Raw genomic sequence first — 6,768 nt, forward strand, 5'->3', positions numbered from 1 at the left:
TACGGTAGTCGAGCCATCTCCACTTCTAGAGTGTTGCTCGATGCTTAGCTTCAATATTCTCGTTATGATCTACCGTTTGCCTGTATGCAACGTCACGTTGAGATAAGTGCCCTATGAGATGTTTATAATTGCATCCGACCTCTTTCTGCCATCGTGAACAATGAACCCGCCGAGGCCAGCGCTCACACACCATGTTTCCAGAGCGCAGGTGGCTGCGGTTTGGGGAAAAGTTAGCGGGAATACATAACCCCTGATTTTACATAAATGCGAGCTCACTCAAATTTTCCTCAAATCTGACATTTGTTTCAAGAGGCATGGATTTCAAGTGAGCAGAAAATGTGCAACTTTTATTGTCATTCCGCAATTTACATTGGTGGTCGCTGCTGCTTTTTCATGATCGCGTATCAAACCTATTAGCGGTAACAACTCAAAAAAAAAAGTTGGCTGATCTTCCTAAATACGTGCTCGTCCTGTCTCATGTGGAGGGCGCCACATGGAAACGTGCACGCATAACAAAAGGGCTTTATGATGATTTTAAAGACAAGACGTTTTATTTCTGCTCTCACCTGCATGACATATAGATGTATTGATCGCTAGCACATTCCGCCTCTTACCAAAAGAATGCACCCTGTACAAAACAAGAGTGCCGAAAGGCCGGGAGAAAAGCTCTACTCCAACATACGAAACTCCTGCGGGCATGGTAAAGCTGGACGCAGCAGTTTACATTTGTCGTGACGCCATGGCCATGAAGCAGTCAATCGTCAGGCCTCGGGCTTGGCCTCAGGCCTCGGGTCTCGGTCCGGACGACGACACGGCTAGGTGGGCAAAGAGGTGGCCATCGCCCTGGCGATGACGGCATCTCCAAAATTCATATTCATGGTGTGTGTATCTAAGTGGGTATTGTAATGTTTGCAAATTTTAGGATGTGGGAAAATGCCAAAATACAAAAATCTCGCTGCCATACTGAACGGACGGGGGAGATATATCTGATATTGGCACAGGCCCACTGGCGCATTGTCGGCAACCAGTGTGCGCACGATGCGGCTCGAGGCTTTACCGACCGAGCTTTTGTCGACACCTCTAACCCAGAAGCTGATTTGCTTTGGTGGACGTGCAAACCATATTTGTGCCGTATTACTACACGCAGCTACCGACTTCAACAGGCCTGCTACTCCCCTCATTCAACCTCCCCCCCTTTCCGGCTCATCAGCCCCTCAGTAAACATGCAACCTGTGGTGTTGCGGCTTCTCCGAACGAAGACGACCCCAAACCCCGTCGAGCATACTCACTGTTAGGCGTGACAGTTTCCAGATGGATGTCAAAAATGCAAGGAACGGGCCGATTTTGCGCCTGTATTATGCAATTACATATCGGTAGGTGACTCGCCAAGGCTGCAAAATTACTAATGATGAGCGCTGCACGGAAGACCGTATCCGCGGGATTAACGCTGGGCTGTTCACTAATCCGAAGACGCTGCTAGGATCCAAGGGCTCAATGGCCAACGTGTAGTGTGGTACCCTAGCCGTCATTAACAAACTTGACAAAAAAGGATATGAAAGCTAAAGCTTCATATATGAGCCAGATGGCGGCCTGTCGTAAAAGTAGAGCGTTTTTCCACAGACCAGTTGGTTCTCCGAAAAGCTCTTATAAGATCTCCGGACACAGGCGTGAAACCGAGCTTCCAGTGTGTCAAAACGGTTGCTTGGAAATCGCGAAAGGGGAATGGTTCTAGATGAGGCAATACACGCATCTATCATCAGGATGGAGTACTTATAAACCACGTCTCGAATACATTTACGCGGTTTGTAGATGCGTTTACTTAACGCACGAAAAAACGTCTCATTGCTTCGCTCTTCGTTCGCCATTTGAGTCTTTGAAGGTGTGACGATCAATGGGACGCACTTTCAGGCAAGGTTGAACGCACATTTAACGAATGCTTTGACGCATTTCTAACGCACCTTGTTTAAAAACGTTCACCCGTCTCTCAACTATATTTAGGAAGGGATGGTAAAATACTTAACAGCGGTGCTGTTAAGCAATTTGTCGATTCCGGCGTTTCGAAAAAACTCAGTATAAGAGTATAAAAAAATCACCGGCACCGGCAGTATTCGATGCTGTGTCTGGTTAATCAACGGAGTTAGAGCTAGTCGTCTTACCTACTCAAGTACGACTGTGAGTTAGACCCTAAAGTCAAACGGCTTACTCACTTTGCTGTGACTGTGGGGAGATGAAGGAAGGAAGAAAGCAAACTTTATTTTCCTGAGCACCCTTAGTCCAGGGTAGAGGATTCATGCCACCTGCTCGACACAAAACAAGTGATAGGGTACACGTTGCACTTGCGGGCGCCAAGTTCGCAGTTTCCGTTTGTTCGTTCTGCTTCTCTTCGATTTGCTTCTTCTGCCGTTGTAGCAGCAAAGATGAAGTAAATGTCGTTGCGGCAGCGGAGAAGAAGCAAATCGGCTGCAATCCTGGGCCTAAACCGTCATGATGGTCGTGAAGGTTGCGTACAGCTTATCTACCTTCAAGTCCTGCGCGTTAGTGTGGGCTTAATTCATTTTTTTCCCTGTCTCTCGCATGGCGGAGCGTTCTATACTGCATTGTTTCTCCTTTCTGTAGCACTCACATAAATTTATTCTAACAAACAATATTTTACTAATATTGCACCAAAGCAACTGTTTGTGGAGAATATAGTTCTACTGGTTGTTTTACACTGAGCACAATTTATGTGAGTTAAAAACGATTCTCTAAATTATGGAAACACGTACGCGTTTTGTGGGATATATCCTGGCAGAAATCTTCAGTGTCCCGACCAATCGTAATGGGTAGAGTTATCTAAGTGCTGCGCCTACATACTTACCACCTTTAAATATAAGGAAAAAATGACAACTCGTAACGCCCAAATATCCCCCTTGAAATACTTGCAACAACATGAGGCTTGTTGCGTAGCCTACGTGTAGGATTCACCTCATCACACTTGGAGATAAAGTTTGAGAATAGGAGAAATTAGTGCCATTGATTTCTGCCAGTGCTTATGAAGAATACTGCAGCGGTGATTAGTAGATTTGAATCTGCTCTTGGGCACACTGGCCAACTGATATACTGGCAAGAAGTGGAGATAACAGTGAGGGCAACAATAAATTATGGGGGAAAACGCGCACAAGAAGACAACCATGCATGATGTAAGTAGCCTCGGAACCGTGATAGTGATATAAATTCAAAAATTAGAGCCAGAATGTATTTATGCTCACAGTCACGGATAGGATACTTTTGTTTGGGTTGTGCTATTTTTGGATCGTGCTATTAGTCAGCTATTTTTATAAACAAACTGGCTAATACCTCAGTCGTATGCCTAAACAAGGATCTCCGGGTACACACACAAACCACTTACGATAAATGCGAGCACTGAACGTAGTGGGAGTGTGTCTTGAAATCAGCCATAATATTCCTTGTGATGATTTGCGCCCTGTGGAGTTGTTAGACCGCCTAGTTCGTTGCATAGAGCTATATATTTTCCCAGACAGCTGAGTAGCAAGGTACACTGAATTAAATTGAGTTACTGAAGAATGCTTCACAATAAAACGGCAGTGTCGTGTCATACAAAGCTGCGTCCGTAAGTGCAACAAAACGCAAAGAGCACTGACCTGGTTTGACGTGGCAATCAATTACTGCCGCAACGCGGTAATGCACACGCCTGTCGCTGGGGTTAAACAACCCAGGCCCGGTGCGCGGAGTCCAATTTTACGTTCGCGTACGTTCCTGTCGCATGAAATGTTGCGTTGGACAGCTGAAAGGCAGTTCGACGCGCACATGTGGCTAGGTTCTAATACCAGATGAACGAGGCTTTGACATGCGCCTCCACGAACATTTAGTTGGCACTAAAGACAGAGTCGTACGCAGCGTACTAGAGTCAACGGAGCCTTGTAAGAACCCGAGCACAAGCATGATGTCTCTACAAGTAGCCACAGTGCGACACATAGACGTGTCTCTCTGGAACATGTTCTTCTCGGGGGGTGACCCGAGAGTTCGGAATTGGCCCCTGATGGGCTCCCCTGCAGTCGTCTTGTGGATTGTCGCAGGCTACCTCTGCTTTGCCTTACATCTTGGTCCGCGACTCATGAAGAATCGGAGACCTGTTCCAGTTAAACCCCTCGTATTGGCCTACAACGCACTCATCGTCATCGTCAGCGTCTACTTTTCTGTTGCAACATTGCAAATCACCTACCTGCGTGGAACGGCAGTTGGGGTGGAAGGACTGCCACCGTACAGCCTTTTTTGCGAAGGCACGGACCACTCTTCGAACGGACTCCCATTTCTTCACCATGTGTGGCTGTTTATGTTCACCAAGATTGCCGAGCTTCTGGACACCGTATTCTTCGTGCTGCTTAAGAAGAATGGCCACATTACGTACCTCCACGTTTCTCACCACGCGCTTGCATTGCTCACTGTCTGGTTGAACCTGAACAACGGCATCACGGGGCAGTCGGCCATGTTCCCGGCTCTGAACAGTGCCGTGCACACCGTCATGTACACTTATTATGGCCTGTCGGCCCTTCCATGTTCTGTGCGACCAAACCTGTGGTGGAAGAAGTATGTCACCCTCTTACAGATTGTTCAGTTTGTCGTATTGACGCTCCACGGCGCCATTGCCCTATTGTATGACTGTGGTTTCCCGCCCACGATGGCCTGGATTATAGTGACAGAATCGTCTCTGTTTGCTTGGCTCTTCTCACGTTTCTATTACTATCACTACATTCGACACAAGGCTGTATGAGCGATTTGGTCAATGCAATGCTGCTTGGGAAGACTTGTTTATTGGTGCGCGCGTGCCCGCACGTTTTGTGAATGGGCTTGTTTGTTGCCCCTCAGTATGTTGCACAGGATTGTACACCCTACCTTTGGGATACGCTTTTCTGCAAACAATCTGGTGCTCTGTCAGAGGTTATTGAAAATGAGCCTTCACGTTAAAGCAAGTCCGTCACGTTCCCAAGCCAATGCTCCTGTTTTAAATTTCATGTTCTAAAGTGCTTTTTTTCCACAGCTGGCAGTTACCATAATATCGAAGCTGCCTGGTGTTATTGGTAGCGTATCTTCATTAGGTTAATACAAATTTTGTGCCGAAGTGATAAAAGTTTAAGAATGTGAATTCAGTATCATACCTTTACGGACTGCACCATGAAGCAATTTTAATGACACCTTTAGACTCCCCGAGACAATGCGCTGTAACCATGTATTGCTGTGCCGCCTTTTTTTGGCTATATACCCCAGGTGTACGTGAATATACTTGTAATTTTGCTTGATGTCGTTCTGTTACTTACGCCGAATAAAATTGATTTATTTAGCGGCATAGATTAAAGTTTCAGCCAGGGGTGAATTCAATCATTTTTCAGTAAATAAACGTGTATTGAGAAAAAGGAAGAAAAAGGCAATATTTCAATGAGAAAAGCCCATATGTCACTAAAAAACCACAGAGGAAACCCAGTGTGCGAATGAAAAAATCAAGTAAGCCTGACGGTAGGGACGCCCGCACGTGGTTAGTTTAGGGGGGGGGGGGGGGGTCCTTCAGAGGGTGTAAGCTTGAGGTTCTCGATGAAAGTCCTGGGCCGAGCCGACGAGTCGCAAAAATAGGAAGAATTAGAGCTGGTCGGCCATCTATTGGACCAGCTGGTCAGCTGGTCCAACATAATTGGATTTGGGTTAGGGGTGAAGTATGGGCTTTGGGAGCACTCCCGTACCATGCAGTTTAGCAGTCTATCACAGAATAGGCAGGTTTCTGGGTATAGAATACATGGCGTGTAGTAAATTGGCGGGAAGATAGGAATTTTGCTATTGGTTGCGGAACGTGCTAACTTAAGCTCTTTTAACAGAGGGATGAGGTGGCGGAAAAGTGCACCGCTCGTGACGGAAATGAGCCGTAATATATTTGTATTTCAGTAGAGTGTTCAAAAGAAGTTCACCGTTTTTTAAGATGTTTCTGGAGCGGTCTGCGGCATGTGCCACTTCATTTCCATGGATGGGGGGACGTGTGCCTTGGCGCAGATGAAAAGAATATTCCAGAATACGCCTGGAAGAGGCGGATACAGACAACAAGTACCTTTTAAGTTCAGCAACTCCATGTTCTAAAAATACGTTTATGTGAAACGTTATGCAGGCAAACTGAATACGTAAGCCTAAATTAAATCACTGATGCTAGGAAATTGTCAAGAAAAGTTAACTATTTATTTCGATCACAAGAAAGTGACACAACCTGCGCTTAACCAATACAGCTTCTCGAACAGCTTTTTAAACTGTGTACGGTGTTTTATTTGACTATCTGTGCATGTTTGTTAGTTCGAAAGTTAACGACGGAGCTAAAGTTTACCACAAAAACCTTTATAAGTAGTATAAACCTACGTCCTTTCCGACTTCCTTACCATATAATATGGTCGGAAAGGACACAAAGTGTTCTCGTGGTGGCGGCGTGATAATCACAGTCCACGAATCGCTGCACACTGGTCCGTTCCTGTTCCAATCTCTTCTATCGAGAAATGTTGCGCTATTGTTCGCTCCACGTCTGCGAAATCTTCATGCATTCTGACTGGTTCATGCTATTGTCCAGCTAATTCCACCCCTGAATTCCTAACTTCTCTTCCAGACGAGCTCGAGTATACATTCACTGGTCATTTCCGCGCGTTGAATAGTCATGGCCGGTGACTAATCTTTGTGGTATTGATTCGCTCAGCAATCAAGAAGACAGCTCCTCCTCCAGTCAGGCACGAGTAGGAAAACATT

At 46.0% G+C, this 6,768-nt stretch overlaps 1 pseudogene; it reads left to right on the top strand.

The window, feature by feature from the left end:
• Window positions 1–3,862: 3,862 nt before the first annotated feature.
• On the top strand, window positions 3,863–5,338 carry LOC144180582 (very long chain fatty acid elongase 7 pseudogene; annotated as a pseudogene).
• Window positions 5,339–6,768: the final 1,430 nt, after the last annotated feature.

Source organism: Haemaphysalis longicornis, unplaced genomic scaffold (genome assembly GCF_048455015.1).
Source record: "Haemaphysalis longicornis isolate Haplotype H1 unplaced genomic scaffold, Haemaphysalis longicornis Haplotype H1 scaffold_4, whole genome shotgun sequence".
Classification (NCBI taxonomy): Eukaryota; Metazoa; Arthropoda; class Arachnida; order Ixodida; family Ixodidae; genus Haemaphysalis; species Haemaphysalis longicornis.